At 52.8% G+C, this 23,598-nt stretch overlaps 1 long non-coding RNA gene across 1 annotated transcript in view; it reads right to left on the bottom strand.

Annotated features, from left to right (window-relative positions):
- Positions 1-3,955: 3,955 nt before the first annotated feature.
- The window catches only part of LOC123927499, a 51,964-nt gene continuing 32,321 nt past the window's right edge, over positions 3,956-23,598 (bottom strand). Inside the window, exons 3-5 of the long non-coding RNA XR_006815476.1 lie at positions 18,297-18,472; positions 5,989-6,121; positions 3,956-4,228 (exon numbers count right to left, since the gene is read on the bottom strand). This is a non-coding gene — a long non-coding RNA (uncharacterized LOC123927499). The remainder of the gene's footprint in view (positions 4,229-5,988; positions 6,122-18,296; positions 18,473-23,598) is intronic.

Genomic DNA, 23,598 nt, shown 5'->3' with positions numbered 1-23,598 from the left:
ACGTATCTCAGAGTATTTCCTCACAAGATGCTTGTTAATTGCAAAGACGAAAAGGGTATCTTGACAGTGGAAAACCTAGAAGGCACTGCCCTACCCAGGGGATCAGAGCCAGAATAAGGAGTCATGCGACAGACTGGCCTCAGGCACAACCCAAGGCAACGTGCTGGGAAGGGCACCGCATTGCTTCTATGGTGCTTTTTTTTTTTTTTTAAGATTTTATTTATTTACTTGAAAGACGGAGAAAGAGCACATGTGCATGAGCAGGGGGAGAGGCAAAGAGAGAGGGAGAAGCAGGCTCCCCGCTGAGCAGGGAGCCCGATGTGGGGCTCAATTCCAGGACCCCGAGATCATGACCTGAGCCGACGGCTGACGCTTAACCGACTGAGCCACCCGGGCGCCCACTTCTGTAGCTTCGTTGTCGAAAACACGACCTGAGCAAACAGCAGTCAAACCCAAACTGAGGGATGTCCGACAGCATCACCGTCTAGTCCCGCTGTCCCAGGCTGGAGCAGCCTAAGGACAGACGACAGCCACGGGCTGTGAATGGGCCTGGATTGGCTCCTGGACCCACAGAGGACATTAGTGAGGCAACTGATAAAATCTGAATGAGGTTTGGAGCTCATGTTGATTCCCGTTTTGAGCTCAGCGCTGTCAATCTGTGGGATGTCAACATTTGGGGAAGCTAGATGAAAGATCTTCGGGAATTCTTTGTATTATTTTTACAACATTTATGTAAGTCAAGTTATTTTGGAAAAAAAACAAAACACAAACCTTTCCTCTTTTCTCCAACTTCCTCAGAGTAATTTCCTCAGCTGTGGGCAGCCAGCTACTTGGTATGTGGTATCTCTAGTATTTGCTTACATGTCTGTCTCCCTCCAGCTAGGAGTCCTAGCACGGCGACGATGTCTCTGATTTCCCTTTGGTCCTCATCTTACAAATCTTATTTGGATGGAAGCTGGCTGTCGGTCTTCCCCCTCAAGGAGCCCCCTCCTCTGCCCCCCTTCCTTCTCCCACTGTGAAAATTAAGCGCTGCTGCTCTTTCAGTTGCTTGGACCAAAGTCCTGGGGGTCCTCCTCGATGCCTCGATTTCCTCTCATCCCAGACGCTAAGTCCTGTTGGGGTTCTCCAGAGTTACCACCACCCAGACCATCCCTCCCTCGCATTTCTCCGTGGAACATGAGCCTCACTTGCTAACTGATCTCCACCTACCCAGGAAAAGTGCTTTTTCCACGAAGCAGCCAGGGAATCTTTTGAAGGGGAAAGTTGGGTCACACCTCACTCCCTCCACTGGCTTCCCACTGCAGTTCCTGTGAAACCCACGTGCCCAGCATCTCCCATGTCCCAGGGCCCTCCCTCCTTTGACCTCTGCCTTTCATCTCACCTCACCTTGACCCTCTCCGCCCTCACTCCCCCTGCTCCAGCTACCTGGACCTGCCATCCCCCGCTCCCCACCCCGGCCTTAGAAATGCCGAAGCCCGTTTCCATCTCTGGGGCGTGGATCTTCCGCAGATCTCCCAGGACAGTCTTCTTCTCCGTGTGCAGGACTCAGCCCGTGTGTCCCCTCCTCAGATGGGCCTCGTCCCCTGTGTTAGCTGAAGTATCCCTGTTCTCCACACACGCTCCGTCCCTCTGTCAGTTCGGTTTTACGTAACCAAGCACCACCGACTGGGTGGCTTAAGCCACAGAGATTTATTTTCTCACAGTCCCAGAGGCTAGAAGCCCACGATAAAGATGTCAGAGAGGCTGGTCCCTTCTGAGCGCAGGGAGGAGAATCTGTCCCAGGCCTCTCTCCCAGCTTCTGGTGGTTTGTGGCAATCTTGGCTGTTCCTCGGCTTGTAGGTGGATCACTGTGATCTCTGGCTTCATCTTCTAGGGCATTCTCTCTGTGTATGTGTCTCCAAGTTTCCCCTTTTTCTATGGACATCAGTCATACTGGATTGGAGCCCACCCTGGTCTCATTTTAGCTCGATTACCACAGGAAAGATCCTTTCTCCAAATAAGGCCACATTCAGCAGGACCTCAGCGTGTACCTTTTTGGGGGAACACAGTTCAACCTATAACAACCTATCACCCTGTTTTGTTTAGATCCCTTATAACCATCTTAATTATCTCATTTATTTGTGGTCACTGTGTCTCCCCACCTATAACATAATCTACACGAAGGGAGGATCTGCTCTGACGCCAGCGCTTGGGCCTTTTCCTGCCCTGCAGACAGACTCTCACTCCCGTTTCTACAGCATGAATCAGGATGCCTCCCTCAGGCTGCCCCAGGTGGGAGGAAAGGCCTGCCATCACGCACCTTCCCCGGATAGCCAATGTGCTCGCTCCACACCCATCACTTAGCTCAACGTCCAGCCAAAGATCTGTGCCATCTGGCCCTCGGCCCAGCCACGCATCTCAGAGCCCAGGAATTCTCTACACATAGTCAACACTCAGTAAACACTTGACGAATGAATGAAGGCCACACAGTTTGGGCCTTGACCCAGGCTCTCTGCCCTCCAGCCAGGTCGGCATAACCTGGTGGTTGAGGACAGGAATGATGGGGCTAGACTGCTTGGATCGGCCCCTTAAGCTGAGACCCGGGCACATTACTTACCCACTGTGCCTCAGTTTCTCCAACTGTAAAATGCAGACAATTATAAAAGTACTTCCCTGGTAAGCTGTATGAAATGAGATCACAAGTGGTGAACAGTGTCTGGCTAACAAGAAGTGCTCCATGGTGACCAAAGGGACTAGGGCCCAGGGAAGTGTCTCTGGTCAGCTAGGGACGGGGCTCTAGGTTTCTGCTCAGTGACCCTCTTCAGAATCCCCATGAGGCTTTTAACTCTACAATGGGGAGATTTTGACTCTAAAAGCCTTAGCCAGTTACTAGGTTGGGTGGGCCTTGGCATTTCACGGGTGCTTCTGGCTGACTGAGGAGGACAGGGAGGCTGTAAGTCCTCAGACTCTTTCTGAACCCCTCACGTGAGGCGTGCAGCTTCCAGCTGACTCAGCAGGCCAGTTTCCTTGGAATCGGCCACTCTGGTTCAAAACTGTTCGTGTCGCAACAGGCTCACAGCTACCCCCGGAAAAGGTGACCCACCCCTCAACTTGCTTCTTGGTTTAATACCTATATATAGCCATAGTTACGGAACTTTCTATATATGTATGTACTCAGAAACCCACAAAACTAAAAATAACCTCTCCCATGCGCCATTTCTCAGTTTTCTGTAGTTCCTTATTCTTATTTTCAGCTCAGGACGTTGGAAATTGCTGTCAGGATGGGGTGACCTCCAGCCGTGGGTGGCAGGGAGACCAGAGCATGAGCTTGGCTTGGGAGATGGGGGGACCCGGTCCCAGCGCCAGCTCTAAAGTCAGATTCTTGGGGATATCCTCTCCCTCCCTAGGCCTCAACTTCTCTCAGCGGAAGGGGGAATTGGACTTGATCTAAGGTGTTTTCTTACTCTTCCTGTCATCGGCAAAGTGCAATGGTCCTTGGGAACAGTGGACATAGACACACCAGAACCACTGACTGCTGTTCTTTCATGCACTTAAAAAATATTTATTTAAATATTTATTGAGCACTTACTGTGTGTCTGATAAAAAACCTCTACCCTTAGGGAACTTACATTCCATTTAGGGGAGAAAAATAATAAGCAAAATAAATAATGTATACAGTATGTTTGGTGGGCAGTGTCACAGAGAAAAATAAAGTAAAAAGGGGTGACAGAAAATGGGGGGGTGCAATTTGAATGAAAGAGGTTAGGGAAGACATCACTGAAAAGCTGGTGTTTGCGTACGAATGGGGAGTGAGGCTAGTTCCAGGAGGGGGGGGGGGGCGGGAAGCAGGCATGCAGACACCTGGGGTGGGGGCAAGTGTCCCAGCAAAGTTGCAAATGCCAAGGCCTCCAGGTGGGAGTGTACCTGGTGTACTGGGGGTCACTGCAGCTGGAGTGGAGCGAGCAGGGGGTGGGGGGCTAGGACCTCAATGGAGAGGTAACAAGGACCACTAACGGATGGGGTCTGAGCTGAGGAGGGAACTCAGCTGACTTTTATCTTTCCAGGATAGCCTCGCTGCCGAGTTAGTTCACAAAACACTGCAGGGCACAGGGGTGGAAGTAGAAGAAGGAGACTACAGCAAACCAAACAAGGACCCTTGGTGGCTCACGACAGGCTGGTCGGGGTGGTGGTGGGAAGAGGTGGCCAAAAGTCGTAGGTATGTGCTTCTGCTGATGGTCTGGGAATGAGCCTGTTAGAAACAGAAGCCAAGAGTGACTCCAAGGTTACTGGCTTTAGCAATGATGGAATTGCCATGAACTCACATGGAGCCGAGTGTGGGAGGAGGAAAGACCAGGAACTCAGTCTGGACCCACGCTAAGAGTGATGCCCATGAGACATCCCAGAGGGGGCGCCGAGTGGGCAGCTGGATGTATGAGTCTGAAGTTCTGCAGGGAGAGTCCGGGCTGCAGAGCCACAGAGTTGAGAGTGGTCCCCACATGTATGGCACACAAAGCCACAGGCCTGGGTGACAGCGTGGGAGGTCCACGCGCTGAGCTCTGGGGCATGCCGACACTTAGAGACTGGGAAGTGAGAAGGAAGGACAGAGAGGACAGAGAAGAATCAGCCAGGGAAGCAGGGCTAACCCCTCCCCGGCTTCAGTTCTTTATCTGTAAAGGGCGGTGCAGGGAGTGGGGGGGCTCTCTGGCTTCCCCTCCCACTCTGATACCTCTGCTTTTAAGATGTGGAATGCAGGTGAGCCCAGATGGTAGCAGAAAGCCCTTGCTAGGTCTTGTGTGGGACGCATGTGGGACCCCGGTTCCTGACTGAGCTCCCTGGTGCAGGAGCATCTGTGGATGGCCTCATGCTGCTGCTCACCGGGAGGGGTGAGGCAGCCCTGCCCCAGCAAGCCTCCTGCAGGCCCCCCCTGTGCAGCAGGGTGGGCTGGTGCCAATGGGCTCTCACCTGGGCTGGAGTGGTAGGAGCCGGCTTTTTTTTTTTTTTTTTTTTTTTTAAGATTTTACTTATTTATTTAAGAGAGAGAGAGGGGTGGGTTGCACAAATGGGGGAAGGGGCAGAGAGAGAGGGAGAGAGAGAAGCAGGCTCCCCGCTGAGTGTGGAGCCCAATGTGGGGACTGGATCCCAGGACCCTGAGATCGTGGCCTGAGCTGGAGGCAGACGCTTAACCCACTGAGCCACCCAGGCACCCCAGGAGCTGGTTTTATTCAGACACTGCTTTCCCCTGTGGGCAAAAAGAAGCTTAACTTTTCTCCCATGATAGAGACCAACAGAGAAATAGTCATGCACATGATTCTGAGAATTTTTATAGAAAATGAGGAGGGTGGTCTCTGACATGTCTTCCTGCTGTCCTCTTGGGAACATGAAAAATAGTTCTTTCTTGGCATCACAGGTGATGCCCAGGTCAGGTTTTTTTTTCCCCTCTTGGGATTTCTAGATCCAACCATGGGCTGAGCAAAGTGGCCCGGAAGCAGAGTGGAGTTGGGCTGGCAATATTGCAGGCCCAGGACAGCGTGGGCTCAGCCCTGCCCGAGTCCCTCGCTGACATGTCCCGCCAGCCCACGGAGCAGTTCTCGGTGAGCCCACGCTTCAGCTCGGCCAGGAAGCTCGTGGTTTCCTGCCACCAGTTAGTCACTCCCATTGCACACGCGCCGTGCTAGCATTTTACACATGTTCACTTATCTACACAGAGAGAGAATATACGTGTGTGTGTGTGTACGTGTGTGCGTAAACATGGTGAATCATAGGACCCCTGCGGTAACACCTGTCATAGCTGGATTCACACGCGACACGAGAAGCTCCAGTCTCCGCGGCTTCTCGTTGGCCTCGCCATAATGACACTCCATACGCCACCATATGCCTCGCCATAATGACACTCCCAAGTTTTGTGCCGGAGCTCCTGGGATGCCACCTCTGCTGTTCCGATTAGGCTCTGCAGTATTGTTCCCTTCTGAGCAGGAGAACCCGGAGGCTTAGAGAGATTAATTTACTCACCGGAAGCCCCTCGGGCAGTTGGAGATCTGGACCCGGGGGTCCTGACGCTGTAGCTCATGGGCTTCGCCTTCTCGCCATAGGGGTCCCTTGGGCCTTTGCGATCAACCCACTTGACAGGAGGGGACACTGAGGCCTGGACGAGAGAAGTGCCTTGCGTCAGGTTTTACAATCCAACACGGGCTTTTTTAAAATCCATGTGTATTTTAAAATCCAACACGGGCTCCGACAGTTGAGACCAGGCCCAGTGGCCTTTCAGAGGCTGCCATCACTCATTGCCCTTAAGGGCTATGAGCCACATTCCTGAATAGAATGCTGCATGGGGGGGGAGGGGGGCTTCCCTCTCCCTCTCCCACTACTGGTATCCCTGGCAACTTTCAAGGCCACGTCTGGTTCACTTGACCTCTGCTGGGAAGCCTCCGCAGAATCCAGACCTGTTTCCTCTCCTTAGCACTCAGTTTCCAGGCATTTCTCTGTGGCTGGGTACTTGACTGTATTGGTGGCTGTCCCCCTAGGCAGTCAGAAAGCCCCCCAAGGGCCAGGACCATATCTGGCTGGGTCTAGCTCTGCGTGCCACCCCGAGCACCCAGGCCCATGTGCTGTAACTCAACTTGCAGCACGGCGTAGGAGCAGGACAGTGCTTCCAAGAGGGAAAGACAAGAATTCAGAAGGGGCGGAGGATCCTGGATGGAAGAGTTGGGGTCCCACTCCGCTGTACAACACAGGGAGAGATGATGCACAAGGAAACCCGAGAGGCATTTAGGAAGAACGAACTCAAAGACACGCGAACTCAAAGGGACGAATTCTGAACAAGGGGACACAAGAACCATGCATGGGAGACAGCGAGTCTTGTGTCTCGCTGGACCGTCAAGGGAAAATGTGGAACCTGAGTTGAACCCGGACTGTAGAAGATAGGGACTGTCCGGGCAGACACTCCCTGCAGGCTGCAGGAGGCCTGGGGATGTGGGCCGGGGTGCCCTCCCCAGATGGGGAGCAGTGGGAGCAGGGGCACTGTATGGTGCTTTGCAGATTCCAAAGGGCATTTTACCTGAATTTTTGGCTCACAAAATTTTTGCTATGTGTCTTGGATACTACTATCATCCTCGTTTTATGGATGGGGAAACAGGCTTCAAGCCACTTGCTCAAACTCATCATGCTAATTAATAATCAGCACCAGGCTGCGCTCAAAGGTGAGCCCATGTCCTTACGTCCCTGCACACAGAGCCCCAGCGGGGAGCACACAGGAACATCCCTTCCTACCAGGGACCTTATGGAGACATAAGGAAGTGTGTTTTTGTGGCAGAAACTACTCTGAGTTCACGAAGTCTGTTTGCTTTTCTTCCTGGGCTCACAGCTACCTTCACTCCCAGCTCTTGTCCCTCTGCATAGCCACTGAGTTCTAGTCCGTGGCCAGTGGGCAGAGGGAAGTGGCCACTCCTGGTCTGGCTCGTGATTACTTCCCATATGATTCTTTGCATTTCCTTTCCTCTGCCAGTAGGATGTCGCCGCCTAGAGTAACACGGAAGCTCGGTGTCAAGGGGGGAGCACCTCCTCGGCCTGGGCTCCTGCATGACAGAGTTCCCTTCCCTCCAGGAAGGATCACTGGCCCTGCACAGTTAACTAAGACTTTATTATGGCAGGACACTGAAACTCTGAACATTATCTCACCTAGAGGAGCGTGGAGATGTTTTTTTGAGAACCACAAGATGTTGCAGGATTGTAAACTACTTTGTCCTGTTTGTATTTTAAAATCCAAGGCTTTCTAGCCTGGGGAAAGCTATGTGGAAGGGCCAGTTTGGGGTGTTCTAGGACCAAGGAGATTTCCCTTCATAGCAGGGCCCTAGCCCCCACTGCTGCTACGGCACTGCCTCTCTGAAATCAACTCTCTCAGCACATCTGAGAAGCTGAGGCAAGGGACCACCCAGGAAAAAGCCCCTTCCTCAATGTGCAGATGAGGTCACAGAGAGAAAGAGACCTGCCGAGGTCACACACCCCTCCCCTGGTGCCGTGTGCACACAGGCAACACTCATCATTGTAGCAGTGGACAAGTGCCTGCGGTCACCGTTACCGTGATCGCTCCAGACCAGTATGCCTCCGCGCCCACGCCCGGGTGCAGCCCCTGCTCAGCCTGGCTCTGGGCTTGACCATATGGTCTGCTCTGGCCAATGGAACACCAGCCAGTGTGATGCCAGAGAAGGCACAGGAGCATGGGGACCTGCGTTCTCTTGCTGCTGGGGCCGCCCTCCACCCCCCGCCATGCCTACTGTCAGGAAGTCTGGGCTGCTGCAAGAGGAGACCACAGGCAGTAAAGACAAGTCTTCGTGCTGGTTCCTCTGGACCAGTGGTCCTCAGCCAGAGGGCCCTTCCGTCCCCCAGAAAACAATGGCTCATGTCTGGAGATCTTCTTAGTTGTCCTAATTGTATATGGTGTTGGCGGCGTGGGGGGGGCTGCTGGAATTGAGCGGGTAGAGGCTCGGGGTGCTGCAAACTGCTCACGGCGCACGTGGCGTACCCAAAACGAAGTCCTATCCAGTCCCAAACATCGACAGCGCCTGCCCTCAACCAACCCACCTCCGCTGCCAGCCTCGCGGGCTGCAGTCCCATTAGTGAGACCAGCAGGACGGCCCCACCGATTGCAGCCTCAATCACTAACTCACAGCACCGCAAGCAAAAAGATAGTGGTTGTTGCAAGTCATTACATTTGGGGGTAGGTTTTTCTGCAACCAGGATGGCTACGGGACCCCTTGCTGGGGATTTGCACATAGTCTCCATGGGACACAGAACGCGGAAGGGGCTGGGTCCTCACTCAAGGATATTTATCCAGTTTGGTGCCGTTTCTCCCACCCCCACCACACGCACACCCACACCCCACACTCACACACCGCTGTCACGGGCTAGCTGCTGTACTAAGTATTATGTACGTATTCATTTAATCTTTGTCACGACTCCTTGAGATACCGCCTCCATTTGAGGCTCAGGGTCATTAACCTGCCTGGGGTCCCATGACCACCACTCCGCGCTCTCTCCTGTCAGTGACTCTGTTTCTTGGCTTTGCCGCGTCCTCATTCCTCCTGCGGCCCAGCTGCATCCTCCCCTGTCCCTAGACCGCAGCCCACTGGGATGGTTGGCCGCTGCGGTTCCCAGATGGCCACAGGTGTGTCTCTTGTGACACACTCTGCCTTGAGACAGGACTCTCCAAGGGGGTGAGTGTGAGCCACAGTTCCTGGGGTCAGAATCCAATTTCAAAACCTAGCTCCAATATTTATCCGCTGTGGAATCTCGAGTGCTTTCCTTAACTTCTCTGAGTCTCCGTGTCCTCACTGACCAAATAGGGCCACATCATCAGTACACAACAGTCAGTGATCTGGGGACACAGGGCGAGACGCTGATGGTACCGAGTCCACTAGCCAAGTGTATGAGGTCCCTGGTCTCCGGGAACTCAGTGTAACGTGGAGGGAGACACCGACACACACAGTGAGAACGGAAATCAACAGATGAGTGCATTTGAAACGTTGTCTGTCTGACGGAGGAAATGCTCAGTAGATACCAGTGGAGCCTCAGCTGCAAGCGGAAAATGGTGGATTTCTTTTCCTTTTTCTTTTTTCTTCTCCTTTCTTCCTTCCTCTCTCCCTCCCTCCTTCCTTCCTTCTTCCCTCCCTCCCTTCCTTCCTCCCACTTTCCCCTTCCCTCCTTCCTTCCTTCTTCCCTTTTTCTTTCTCCTTCCTTCCTTCCTTCTTTCCATCTTTTCTTCTTTTTTAAGTGTGAGAGGGAGACACACCAGCAGGGAAGGAGCCCAGAGAGAGGGAGAGAGACTCTTAAGCAGGCTCCACACTGATTACGGAACCAGACAGGGGGCTTAACCTCTCCATCCTGAGATCATGACCTGATATCAAGATTCAGATGCTTAACTGACTGAGCGACCCAGGCACCCCTGAAAGTGGTGGATTTCTAAGTTCATGGCTGCGAAATTGCTCTCCCACTGGGAAGACCTCGGGGAAATAAAGAGGAGCTTTTCTTCAGGAAGAGAATGGGACTCCCTGGCACGTAAGCATTTCCCTCGCGCTCTCTGGCTCGTGTTCCTTCGGCTGCTGCACTGTGGAGGTTGCCGGCCCAGCGTCCACAGCTGGATGCTGGGGCGTAAGAGCCAGCTGGCCCCTTGGGCAAGTGCTTACCTCTCCGGCTCCCATCCCCACCTGTCCGGTGCGGATGACGACTGAGCCTACGTCACGAGGTCATGGTAAGGACTGAGTGGGTGAGAGAGCAGCACCTAGCAGGTGCTAGGTGGTGGAGAAGCACGAGCCCGTTATTCTCATCCTGCCTCGACGACCGTCCTGCGCCCCACCCCAAGCCGGCTTTCAGAATTCTAGAAATCCTGGAAGCCAGAGGACTCACATGTTCTCAGCTGTTACTGAACCTCTCAAGCTGAGGTCACCTACCGCACCCACTCCCTTTTTAGGGACTCGTCACCTTGCTCTTTCTGATTGTTACTAATTGAGAACAAAGAGAATGTATGATTACTGTACAAAAATTAAAATATACAGATCAGCAAGAAGAAGTGAAAAGCACTTCAAATCCCACCACTCAGAAGTATGGTTAACGTTTTAGGGTCTCTCTTTCTCTCCAGCCTTTTCCTCATTCAATATATTTGTTTAAATTAATACGTGTCGGGGTGCCTGGTGGCTCAGTGGGTTAAAGCCTCTGCCTTCGACTCAGGTCGTGATCCCAGGGTCCTGGGATTGAGCACCGCATCAGGCTCTTTGCTCAGCTCTCTCTCTGCCTGCCTCTCTGCCTACTTATGGTCTCTGTCTGTCAAATAAATAAATCAAATCTTAAAAAATAAAAAAAAATTAATACGTGTCTATAGGGAGGTCAGGGGGTCAGCGTCCTCAGCCTCAGGCCCTCCTCCGAGGCCCCCGTGGGTGGGTGGGACACCAGGGCCCTGTGGGCAGCTCTAGCCCAGGACCCAGTCAGATTGGGGGACAGGACCCCTCTGCTTGAGGCCAGTATGCTCCCCGCCTTCTCCCAGCTCCCCGCGGAATGCCCCATCTTCTGCGGTGGCAACTTTCTGTGTGGGACAATTGTGTCAGAAGGAAACCCGCCCACCAGAAGTCCCCTGGGAATGAATCAGGCCTTTATGTGAAAAAGCTGCTCCCGGCACCCCCGAAGGTCCTTCTAACCGGCTCTGGAAGCCGACTGCACCACCGCTAGTAACCGAGATACTGAGCTGATGGTGTTGGGGGGGGGCGGCTGGAGGTCTGCAGGCTTAGCAGCAGCTGGACAGCTTCCTGGCAGACACGAGGGTGACCTTTCTCCAGGCTTTCTCGACTCCTCCCAAACCTCGGGGAGTGGATTTTGCTTTCATTCTCTACCATGGAATTTCTCAGGAGTCTTAAAATCCACAATGACTGTCATTTACTGAGCACGTACTCTGTGCTGGGCCTAGTACAGAAATAATGTCGGGTCCTCACCTCAGTTCTGCAAGGGAGATAGGGAAACTGAGGCTGAGGCTTGACCCAGGTCCTGCCACCAGCAAGGGTCCAGAGAGATTTAAACACGGTGATCAAACTCTCGAGCCCACGCTCTTGATTTGCGTATAAAAACTCATGTTGGTCTTACTCACGTGACCAACAACATCCATTGTGGAAAATCCAACAGGGCTGAAAGGCACAGCAGGAGCCAGCCCGACCTTCTCTGCTCCCCAGAGACAACTGCTTACAACTCAGCGGCAGCTTGTTTTTCCTGCTCTTAACTCCAGATTTCAAAATAGTCACCTAAGTTCTATTGCTTAGATCATATTTTTGAGAACAAATCACCCCCACACCTCTTTCCCATTTCTTAGTTTCTTCTATCAATTTCCCCCGATTCCTTTAGTGGATCTGCCAGAGGCTCGGTGATCATTTTCCCACCACTCACCCAGGTCGAGTCCTCCCACCGCCCCGACCCCCATCTCCATGGCCCCGGAAACCTCCCCTCCCCAGGCTGGCTCCTCGCTCTTGGCCCCTGAGACTTCCCTCCGACTTTCCTTCATGGGAGCCCCTGTTCCTGGAGGCTGTGGCTTCTCGTCCCGACGAGCACAGTCTTGGAGCCCCTCATGCCCACTGTGAGGTCCGTGCAAACCCACCACAGGGCACAGGGCACCATCTTTCCCTAAGGTGGAAGGCTGTCTCCCCACCCCACGCCCCACCCACACGCGTCACCGTCTGTGCTGACCCTCTAGTGGGGGTCTGGGGAGGTAGCCAGGCCCAGGGCAGCTGGGGCCCAGGTCCCCAAGTTAGCTTGTCTCAGCGGAGGACCCCTTCCCCACGCCTCTCACCACCGGGATTCGGTGACTCACTCTGAATAAGGCATCATAAATTTCTTCTTAATAACACACTTGTCACTGAATCATTCCAACAATTTGGCATGGCAAGAGATCTGGCTCCAGGCAGCAAGGCGGATAAGTGATCTTCTGCTTATAAAGTGTTTCCTGCCGAAGGCTGGAGAGGGGCAAGGACCACCCAGTCTAGGTCACACGTGTCCTGCGGAGCTGGAATGACGACGCCCACATTACAGTGAGGGACGTAGAGACTCGCTCCTCAGGTCCAGCAGGACAGACCCCACACCTCACCCCCAGCAGGCAGCACTGTGGAGGGGCTGTGACGGTAGACGGCTCTGGTTTGGATCCTGGCTCTGCCACTTCTAAACCAGACCACCTTTGGCAGGTTCTCTGATTGCTCCAGCCTCTGCTTTCCTCATCTGTGAAATGGGGATAATGCCTAGTTCGTGAGGATTTTGTTAGATTCAGCGAGGTGCGTCAGGTAGAGAACCTTCCACATGGTGCCAGCTCACAGCGAGTGCTCTAAGTGTAGCTGCTGGTATCCCGGACTCCCGTCTAGGGCCACCTGTCTCCCTCTGGCTCAGGACCACCTCCCTCGGCTTCCTGTTGGCCTCCTTTGGCTCTCTGTCCCCCCACGCCTTACCATAAGTGAAGGAAGGTAGCCGCTCCTCCCTCATATTACTTAATGATCTCAACTCGTATTCGAGGGAGGTGGTACCACCCACAGTTGACAGGGGGAAACTGAGGCTGGGCGAGTTTGGGTGACTTCCCCAAGGCCTCCGCTAGGGGCATGGCAGAGCCAGGATTTGGGTTCATTCTCCCACAGAGCAGCTCCCTGGGGAAGCCCACGGTCAAGGACCAGCCACAGCAGGGACGTTCCGGATGTGGTCGAGTGTTTTTTTCACTGCATCCTTCCCGGACGGTTCACTCTCTGGACTCTGGCCGGTGGCCGAGGAGGTGTGAATGAGAAGGCAGAAGGAGGCCCTCCGCTGTAAGGTGCTATGAGGCAACCGAGCTGTCGGTTACTGAGCCCTTGCCATGTGCCCTCCATGCTGTCCGCTGTGTGTCTCCCTTAATCCACCCTCACTCCCGTGAAGCAGGCCTAATGCGGCTCCTACCATACAGGGAAAATGAGGCACAGAGTGGTCGGGTCACCGGCCCTAGCTGGCACCTAGGTGTCCACCTGTGTTGTTCATCTCTCCACCTACTGCCTCCCACCAGGGTGGCCTGAAGTTGGGCCACAGCACTCTGCTTCGGGAAGAACCACATCCAGGCTCAAGGACCGTCACCACCACCGTGGGCAGAACTGACAGACCCTGCGTCCCTTCAGGAGCCTCCTGGGTCTCTCGCTAAGCATCCCGGAGTCTCCGTGTGCTGGGGGAGGAAGGGCATCCGTGAGGGGCATCGCCTGCTGCTTCTGCGCATGGGTTGGGGACAGAGGTGGCATCAGCCCCAGCGGCGGCCGCCACAGGATTCTCCACCTCAGAGCTGCCTCTGAGTCTGCAGCGGAGCCAGACTTCATTAAACAGCAAGGCAGGTCCTGGGGCGCACAGGGTCCTCTGTCTCTCCCCCGACTACACTTGTCCCACCCCTGCTCCCCGAGGTGGGGGCGGTGTCCCTGAGAGCAGGAGCTCGGCCTCGTCCTGCTCTGCACCTCCGTCACCCAGAACTGTGCCCGGCCCTCAACAGACATTTGCTGACTGGCAAACACCAGCCAGCCCCAGTGACAAACAGAACCAGCGTGGCAGGACTTTGCTGGGTTGTTGAAGGGTGAGGGGTCCGGATGGCGCCCGAGACAGCTGCTGTGTGGAGAGCGGAGGCGGGCGGCACAGGCAGGCCGGACAGAAGGAACGTGTGACAGAAGTTCTAGTTCAAGTGGTTTGAGGGCAGCTGCCAACTAGAGAGCAACAGGCTGGCCAGCTGCGTCCTGGGCCCAGGCCGTACAGCACCAGGGCTGCTAAAGGGCCTCTGGCCCCAACACTGCCTCCTCGGCCATCACGGCTCCCAAGTGTCCACCATGAGGAGGGGCTGTGAGAAAAGGGAAACCATCCGGACTGGCAGTGACACGGTCTAGGTTGGAACGACGACCCCCCCTCTCTGCTGTGTTTTCCCCTCAGGCAGGTGACCTCGGGACTGTGTCTCCCTCACAGGTCATGCTGTGGATGAAAGAGCCCAGAATGTGCGCAGGCCCCCTTCATACCCGAAGAGCCTAACTCTGTGGAGAAGCCACATCCCGCAGGTGTCTCCCCAGTGCAGACTCTCCACACCCCAGCTCAGAGCCCAGGGCTTCGTCCGCCACATTCCTCGCCCCTTCCCTGCCCACCCTCCTGGCCCCAGACGTGGGCTCCCTGGGGAGAGTCCCGACACAGGAAAGGAAATAATTAGTATAATCACCAATTCAATTCTCTCCACTCTCTGTGAAAATAATTTGCTCCTCTCCGCTGCCACCAGGCCAGGGGGAGGGGGAGGCTCAGGGAATTGTGGAATCTCAGGCTAATTAAGTGGAAGGGATGCTCTGGCTCGAGGGAGACAGGCCGTGCGCTCCTGCTGCTCCAAACACACACGAAGCACAAAAGCAGGCTCTGGAAAAGGTGGAGAAGGCATGGAAGGATGCGAATGACAGAGACGTTCAATCAGAGGGCTGGGAAAAGGAGACAGATGTGAGATTAAAGGTTAAAGCAATTGACGTATTTAGCCCAAAGGAGAAAGAAACGAGACAGGCAGCTTCGCCATCCCTTCCTGAGCTGTAAAAAGAATATTCCTCCTGGGTCTTTCCCTCCTCAAGCCTGTGTTCTCTTGTCCTCACTCCCTTTATCACACCCATCTTTGTTTTCTCTTTACTTGTCGATTCACTGTGACCTTTACTGAGAATGTACTCTGTGCCGAACAATTTGTCAGCTTCTAGAGAGGAAAAGACGAGAGTCTCTGCTTTGCAGGTCCAGTGGGAGAGGGGACTGCCTCACTCCCTATACGAGGGGGCCCAGCCACCCACACAGCAGGATGGAGGCACTCTAGGGCTGTCTAAGGCCTCGGAGGTGGGAAGGACCACGGCCAGGTGCTCTGGGAGCTGAGGAGCAAAGTGGGCCTCTCAGCCCTGTCCGGGCTTCAGGGGCGGTTTCCCTCAGGAGATGAAGCCCAAGTGGAATCCTGAAGAATGAACCTGTGGACCAGGGGAGGCAGGGTGGGAAGGGCACTGCGGGCAGCGGGACAGGAGCAGCCAAGCGAAGGTCCAGGACACGTAATGCAGAGTGTGTACAGGCAATGACAAACTGTCAGTCTTTGTGAGGCAAAAGGTAGAAACAGATGTGGTAGGAGCCACAGCTCGAACACCAGGCCTAGAGCCCAAGGCCCTGGACCCTGTAGCAGGGAATTGGCTTCACCCAGAAGCAGCGCTACCCCGACTGTCTAGGACGGCACAGGGTACATGCCGTATTGAGAGACCCCCCCCCCACCCCCAGCTAAAAGTGCTTCTTGGTCAAAAAAGTTGAATGATGTTGAGTTCAAACAGTGGTTCTCAACGGAAGGGCACTTTGCAAAAGGGGACACCCAGCAGTGTGAGCAGATGGTTTTGTCATCATTCGGGGGGGGGGGTGCTAGGGGCAACTGGTGGGTAGAGGCCCGGAAGGCCGCTCACCATCCTCCAGTGCACAGGACAGCCCCCTGCAAAGACCCTGCCCCCCTCGGGGTTTCCACAGCTCACGCACAGGCCCTGCCAGGTCACTGATCTCGGCACTGCTATGGTCTGCTGGCTAGCCTGGCTCCCCCAGCCTGGGCTGAACCAGGTCTGGACGGCAGCCACGTCAGTATGCGTGGGTGGGAGGAGGAAAAAATAGAGGAGAGGAGGTTTGGGCAGGCTTGGGTGGAGGGGGTTGCACAGGGTGGAGTCCAGCTGGCGGCTATACCCCTGCTGGCAGGGTTGGCGGGTAACCGGGGTCGGGGGGGTCCTTCCATCCTAGCAGCTCTAGCCACCCACAGCTGGGACCTGGGAATCAGATCCATGTCTAAGGACCTGGCCAGATCGGAGTCCAGGGTCTGCTCTGTGCTGGGCATGTGGAGGCCACTCTGATCAGCATCCCCTGCCGCAGGCTTTTTCTTCACTGTTCTGTTTTTCTCCATTGCATATTTTAACCTAGTTTTCATTTCTTCTTGCTCCCTTCCCCACCTCAGAATGTGGCTCCATAGAGCAGGGGCTTTTCGTCTTTATCGCTCACTACTTTATTGCAATATTGCCTGGAACAGTGCCTGGCACGCAGTAGGTGCTCAGTTAAACTGTGTGGAAGCACTGAATGTCTGAATGCGGCTCCGCTCCGCAGTCAGGAGAGCCTGTCTACCACATGCAATTCCTCCTCCTCTGCACCCACCGGGGTGAGGCTGGGGGGGGTCCCAGAAAGCCTGCCTCCCGGACCACGCAGGACGTGTTCATGGTCCACAACGTGAATTTCAAAGCTGCTCTGGGGGAAGACACGGGAGCTTCGCACACACACCCTGGATATTCCCTGAAAAATCTGGGATGACAGACTGACCATGACCCAAGGGAGGAGAGAGCAGGCTAGGATGATGCAAAAGGCCAAGCCAGCTGGCAGCCAAACGAAGTTAGGGCCAGTTGACAGGACAATGGCGCGAACAAAGGCCTCCCTGCCTCCGGGAACTGCTGCCAAGCATGGTGACACACGGGGCTAATCGCATCTGAGGGCACGGCGCTGCCCAGGAGCAGCCCGTGGGGCTGGCAGGGCTTCAGTCACTGCCGGCTTGCCTGAAGGAGCTCATTCATCACCGTGTAGGGCCAGCACGGTGTGCCCCAATTACACACAGGGAGCGAGGACCACGATGGGGAGGGCACGTCCCTGCTGGTCCCCTTGGAGACATCTGCAAAGAAATAAAAAGCCATGGGTAGAAAGAGATGTTGGGGGTCCTGCCAGGCCTGCCAGGGAATGCTGTGTCTGTGGGGGGCCGTTCACCTCATGGACTGGGACCCATAGGGCTTTGGTTAAGCTTGGGCTCATGGCTCATGGGCTCATGGCCCGGTCTACAGGCAAAGGTTTTTAAAAACCTGGGCTCAAATCCCAGCTAACCCTCCAAGCTGGGTTTCCGGGCACTGTCATTTTGAGCTCTGTGGCCTCAGGCCAGTCATCCCGAGGCGTATGTGGGTGAAGACAGGGTTTATATCTGCTCGGCTCGCCTAACAGGTTTACTGGGAAAATTTAAAAGATGGGGCAAAAGGAAGCACCTTGGGAACCACAGAGCCTGGAGTGCAGGAAGGCATGGGAGCCGTGCGGCCAGGTCCCCCAACCTGTCCCTGGGCCAGGGGGTCGGGGGGGTGCACAGGAAACAACAGCCACCCACTGGAGGGTGGCCTGTAGTCACCCACGGAAAGCAACTGGCTTTTAGGACACACCTTTCATCTGTAGGAGACACCTTTTCAGATCTTCCGGTGGTTCTTAGAATCCCACTTAAGGCCCCCTGGTGGGCAAGCTTAGGGACACCCACACACACAGTCCATGTGGGTTGTTCTCAATGCTTACTTTAGGCAGATATGTTTATAATCAGCTCCATAATCACAAGGCATTTTCCATTTTGTGAAACTCACACAAATGTCATCCTTAATACCAGAAGATTGGCATCATTATGCTTATTTTACAAAGCACAATTTTGGAGGATCAGAGAGGTTGGGTGAGCTTCCCAAAGTCACACAGCCAGTTGGTATCAGAGACAAACTTTGACTCTGGGCTTCTGACTGCAGGTGAGATTGGTGCCTGCTGGGTAGGCAGAATTGCCTCTCTTTCCAGTGTCTTCTTCTCCTTTTTTAGGGTCTTTGGTTTGGGGCTCATTTTTGTTGTTTGCATTGCTCAACGACTTTCCCTGACAAATCTAAGCAGACCCTCTTTCAGAAGGGGATCCCCTGGACCACAGAATTCTCCCTGGGAGAAGAGGAGCCTGGCAGTTTTCTGAGCAGGAGCCTTTCCACTAGGATATCGAGCAAAGCAGGGCACCTTACCTCACGGGCACCGGGCTACCCTGGAGGACTGCAGATGTGACTCTTCCAACATCTAAGTCACGGACAAGGTGGTCACGGTAGATCTCCTGGGTATGAGATGATGGACACTCTCTCCCCTTAAAGTAAGCACAGTGCATGTACTTCCCCGTGGAGAACTTGTGTCTGGATTCTGAATGCTGGGAATAAAACAGAGGGAAGAGAATTTTCGCTTATGCTGAAAATGAATGTGCTCTCTGATTTTCAAACGACAGTTCACGTATGACCCATCCCGTTCACATCATTACCACATCTAATTCTTCCCATAGCCCTGTGAGAGTGGTTATAACCCTGTAAGGCATTATAATTCCCATTTTAAAGACTGGGGACACTGAGGTTTAAAAGGGCATGGATGACTTGTCCAGAGTCACACGGCTCATACATGGTGGAGACAGACCAAAGACCTGCTTCTTCTGTGTACAAGTTCAGGGCTTTTCACAGATGGCAACATTTTCTACTTTCCATGGGTGAGAAGTTTACTAACAGTAAATTCCAAGGTTGACTAGAGCCAGGCACTTCTAACGGGGATCGCTTTAAATTCCCTGTAACATGATTCCTTTTCTCTTCTCTAGGAATCCTGAAATCAGGCTAATGGCATCTAGTCTACGCTTATCACAGAGCCATGACACGACATCTCAGCAGATCTTGTGTGAGGACAAAGTCATGTATGAAGGGACTCACCGGTCACCGCCTGGGGTTAGATGACCAGGCGCTGCCTGGGACTCTCTGCCTTTGGAGATCCCAGGCTGGGCTAGCGTGGCTTCAACAAGCACTCAGGAAGCAGCACGAGCTTTCTCGAAGGATGCCACACATCTGGGAGTACGTGTGTGTCATAGTCCCTGTCTTCGAGGAGTTTACACTTTGGCGGGAAGGTGAGATTTCTTATAAATTTTGGATGGCAATGTACAGAACGGAATGGAGCGAAGCGCCCATCTGCTTGACACATAGCCCGGAAAGGCTTCCTGAAGGAAGGAGGTCTCGAGTGCGTCTCGAGAATGGGTAGGACTTGGAGGGGGCGGTTTCCATTCTGGTGGAGGATGAATGAAGTGCCAACAGCTGGTGGAGTGTGGGGGACGCGTGGCTCTGAGCTGTCTGGCCATAGTGTACACATTCCCCGAGTCCTGGCAGAGTCAGGTTTTAATCTCTGAGCCTTTGTTCCCTCTTCTGGAAAGAACCTCTCTCTTGCTTCCTGGTCTCCCTCTGTCTCACGCCCCATCTGCCTGTCAACAGGGGTCGGGTCAACCTCCCTTCGGTTAGGAGACCACCTGTGCCCTCCTGCGGTGCTTTGCCTTCCTTTGCACGGCACTGACCGTGTGGCATGAAGGCGTGTTCGTAAGTCTGTGAGCCTTGAGAACAGGGATTCCCTGCTGTTGATTTTTGTACGGCCATTTGTTGAATAAATACAGATGAAAGAGAGCAATGCAGACGGCAAGAATAACACTGCAAGAAGAATCCTGCTACAGGATTGTGTGGGCTGACACCTGGTCCTGGGCCACTGCATGTACGATGCCTAATAAATCTGAATTACCGTTTCTTTGATGAATGAGTGGTTGATGGACTGACTGAGTTATACACACATCACGATGAAAATCCATCCTCACTATTCAGCTAAAACTTGGCGAGGCTTAAACCAAGGGAGAGTCAAAACGTGCAGGGCAGCTGAGCAAAGTCCAGGGGGTTGGGACTGGGGCTGGAGCTGAGGGCTTAGCATCAGCCGGCAGGCGATGGGCAGTCTGGAAAGGCAAGAGAGGCGCTGGAGATGGGAGCAGGAACCAGGGAATCCAACGCTTTCCTAAGGACCACAGGGCACAAGTAGACCTGGAAGCAGGGTGTGTTACAGATTGTTATTTTTTTCTTTTTTTAAAGACAGAAGCCCTTGACTGAAATGGAGAGAATGTACCCGAGCAGAGCAAGACTTAAGACCCAGAAGACTGGTTTTGGGGACATTACAGAAGCTTGGAATGCAAGCTGGTACAGCCACTCCAGAAACAGTATGGAGGTTCCTCAAAAAGTTGAAAATACAGCTACTCTATGACCCAAAAATGGCATTACTGGGTATTTACCCCAAAGATACAAACATAGTGATCCAAAGGGGCACGTGCATCCGAATGTTTACAGCAGCAATGTCCACAATAGCCAAACCATGGAAAGAGCCCAGATGTCTATCAGCAGATGAATGGATAAAGAAGACGTGGTCTACATATGCAATGGAATATTACTCAGCCATCAAAAAATGAAATCTTGCCATTTGCAACGACATGGATGGAACTAGAGGGTATTATGGTAAGAAAAATAAGTCAGTCAGAGAAAGACAAGTACCATATGGTCTCACTGATATGCGGAACTTAAGAAACAAAACAGAAGATCATAGGGGAAGAGAGGAAAAAGTGGAAACAAGAGAGGGAGACAAACCATAAGAGACTCTTAATCTTGGGAAACTAACTGAGGGTTGCTGGAGAGGAGGGGGCAGAGGGGAGGGGGTGGCTGGGTGATGGACACTGGGGAGGGTAGGTGTTGAGGGGAGCACTGGGTGTTGTGTGAGACTGATGAGTCACAGATCTGTACCCCTGAAACAAGTAATGCACCATATGTTAATTTAAAAAAGAAAGAAAGAAAGAAAGAAAAGATGTTCCAGAAGCTTGGGTGTGAGCTGGCGGAGGCTGTGCTAGTGGGTCGGCTACGGGGACAGAGAACAGCAGAGGGGGTTGTGAGCGGCCAGGAGCTAGCATGGTCAGGACTGGTGACAGCCTGGCCTGGCAGGGGGCCGGGGTGCTGGCGATGCGTGTACAGGAAAAGGAGCTGAGACTGATCTGGCTCAGGAAGCTGGGTGGATCCTAGTTTTGTTGAGGGCAACTGGAGGAAGAGGTTCAGTCAGGCTGAGAGGCAAGAAAGAGTTATTTTTCTACAAGTAGGCTTTGTTCTGAGTCCAAATTATATGATTTTCAGAGACGGAGCTATACGTAGATACTTATATATTTTGCTTTCTCAATTAACATAATACTTTCCCACATAAATTACAGATGCTTCATAAACATTATTTTTAATAAGGGGTGAACTGGGAATAAATACGTAACTTGTCAGAGCCGGGCGTGCTGACGGAACAGGGTTTCCCATGCTGCAGAGGACAAGAGGCCAGCTGGCCCGTCCACAGGTCCTCCGGGAGGGCCTGTTCTCAGCCTGGTGAGTGACACAAGGAACCCGTGTACAGCCTACAGATATACTCAGGGGGCCCTGGGCGGTGCACACCAGCTGCGGTAAGGTCTCGGTCACAGGCGCATAGGCTGCCAAAGGTATGAGGGACCCAGAGAGCAGTCCTGGCCTCAGGCGATGGAGGAGGGTAGGCTGGGGAGCCTTTGTGACTATGAAGGAGGGTCTGAAGAAAACGTCCCCAACAAGCTGGGAGGAGAAAATGAGACTCTGTCCTTGAGAGTAACTGGTAACCTCAAAAGCTGAAAACAAATACTATCATTACCCACATTCAAAACCATTAATTCAAAACTGATGGAAGTTTTCCCAATATTCATCTATAAGGCAACAGGGGTAGAAAGGAGACTCTTTGCTATACTCCCCTTTGTATCTTTTGAATAATTCAGCTGTAATTAAAAAAAAAAAATTAAATCTGTGCAAACCAATTCTCTCTTGTTCATTGACAGTAGTGATGGAGAAAGAAGTCAGATCACAGGGGGTTTTTTGACTTGTCCAGAAAGAAAGGGAATGACGGCATCTCACAGTGACTTTACTCATTTGAAAAGCATGATGTCCATTCCTAGAATAACACTAAATGGTCACCTGTTGAATTAAGAGGAAATGAGCCAGAATGGCTTTAGGGGAGAAGGACATGGCATTAACGTCTAGGACTTAAATTCCAGTTGGGTTAATCTTCTTGGTGACTCAGTTTTTTAACCTGTAAAATGGGTATAGCAAAACCTACCAAGAAGAATCATTATGAGACTTAACTGGGAGAACTTCTGTGAAGGCAGCTAGCACCAATGACCTGCAACTCTATCCATGTCTATTCATTAAATCTTAGAATACCAACTTTCTGCAATTATTTTTTTTATCATACAATAAGTCATCTCTGGAAATAAGCACCCCGGGCTAGGATGGGGTGACCAACTGTAGGCTAGGGCTCAGGTTTGCCCATGACTGTTCCCGTTTTAGTATCAAAAATCCTCCATCTCAGAAAATCCCTCAGTCCCAAGCAAACCAAGAGGTTAGCCAACTTAGCAATAATGGTCCCCAATGATGCCATCAAGAACCAAGTTACTTTTTTTTTTTTTTAAAAAAAACTTGGTCCTTCTGACTGTTGCTTATTGTGTCATGGTTGCAAGATGGCTAATGCACTTCCAGCCATCACGTCTGCATTCCAGGTAGGAAGGACAAGGAATGGCAAAAGGATCAAAGTCTTTCTCTTAGAAAGGGCTGCCTCTTACTCTGGAAAGAAAGCTTTCCTTGAAGATCTGCACTTACACTTCACTGACCAGAACCGTTTCACATGGCCACCTCTGGCTGTAAGAGCAGCTGGGAAAATTGAGGACAGTTGACCTTTGACCAACATGGGGATCAGGGGCACCAACTCCCTGTGCAGTGGAAAATCCATTTTTACTTCTGACACCCTAAAAACCAGAGGCTTACCTTGAACCTAAACAATCAAGACATATTTTGCATGTTTTAGGTATTACGTACTATATCCTTATAATAAAGTGAGCTAGAGAAAAGAAAGTGTTATTAAGAAAAAGAGAAAATACATGTAGAGAAGTGTGCTGTAAAAATTCCACGCTGAATTAGACCCATGTAGTTCAAAGCCATGTTGTTGAAGGATCAACTGTATTTTGTTTCCAAGCCCGCCACAGAGGAGGCAGGAGAGAAAGTGATGAGCGGCTCTGGGTGGTCAGTCTGCAGTGTCCGCTATTCCGCCTCCCTCTTTATGACCCCCGGCCAATGCCGAGCACCTGCGATGAGGCAGGCAGTGTGCTAGGATTCGCAAAGGGCAGAAAGATGAACACCATACTACCCTCATACCAAGTAAGCTCACGGTCTGGCCCAGTCTGACATAAGGCACGGGGGAGTACGTCTGAAGGCGGCCAGGAGAGAGTAGGACGTGTGTGCCGGCAAATCTTGCCCAAGATGCGGGTGGGAATGACAGGGCTGGTGGGTTAGCCAGGCAGCGATGAACATGATGCCTCTTCCAAGTAAGGATAAACCCAAAGATGAGAGGGCAGCACTTGACAACAAGAAAGCTCCAGGAAGAAGAGGCAGTGGACGT

This window comes from Meles meles, chromosome 17 (genome assembly GCF_922984935.1).
Source record: "Meles meles chromosome 17, mMelMel3.1 paternal haplotype, whole genome shotgun sequence".
Classification (NCBI taxonomy): Eukaryota; Metazoa; Chordata; class Mammalia; order Carnivora; family Mustelidae; genus Meles; species Meles meles.
Note: the sequence above shows the minus strand (reverse complement) of the source record. Positions and strands in the feature narration are given on the sequence as shown.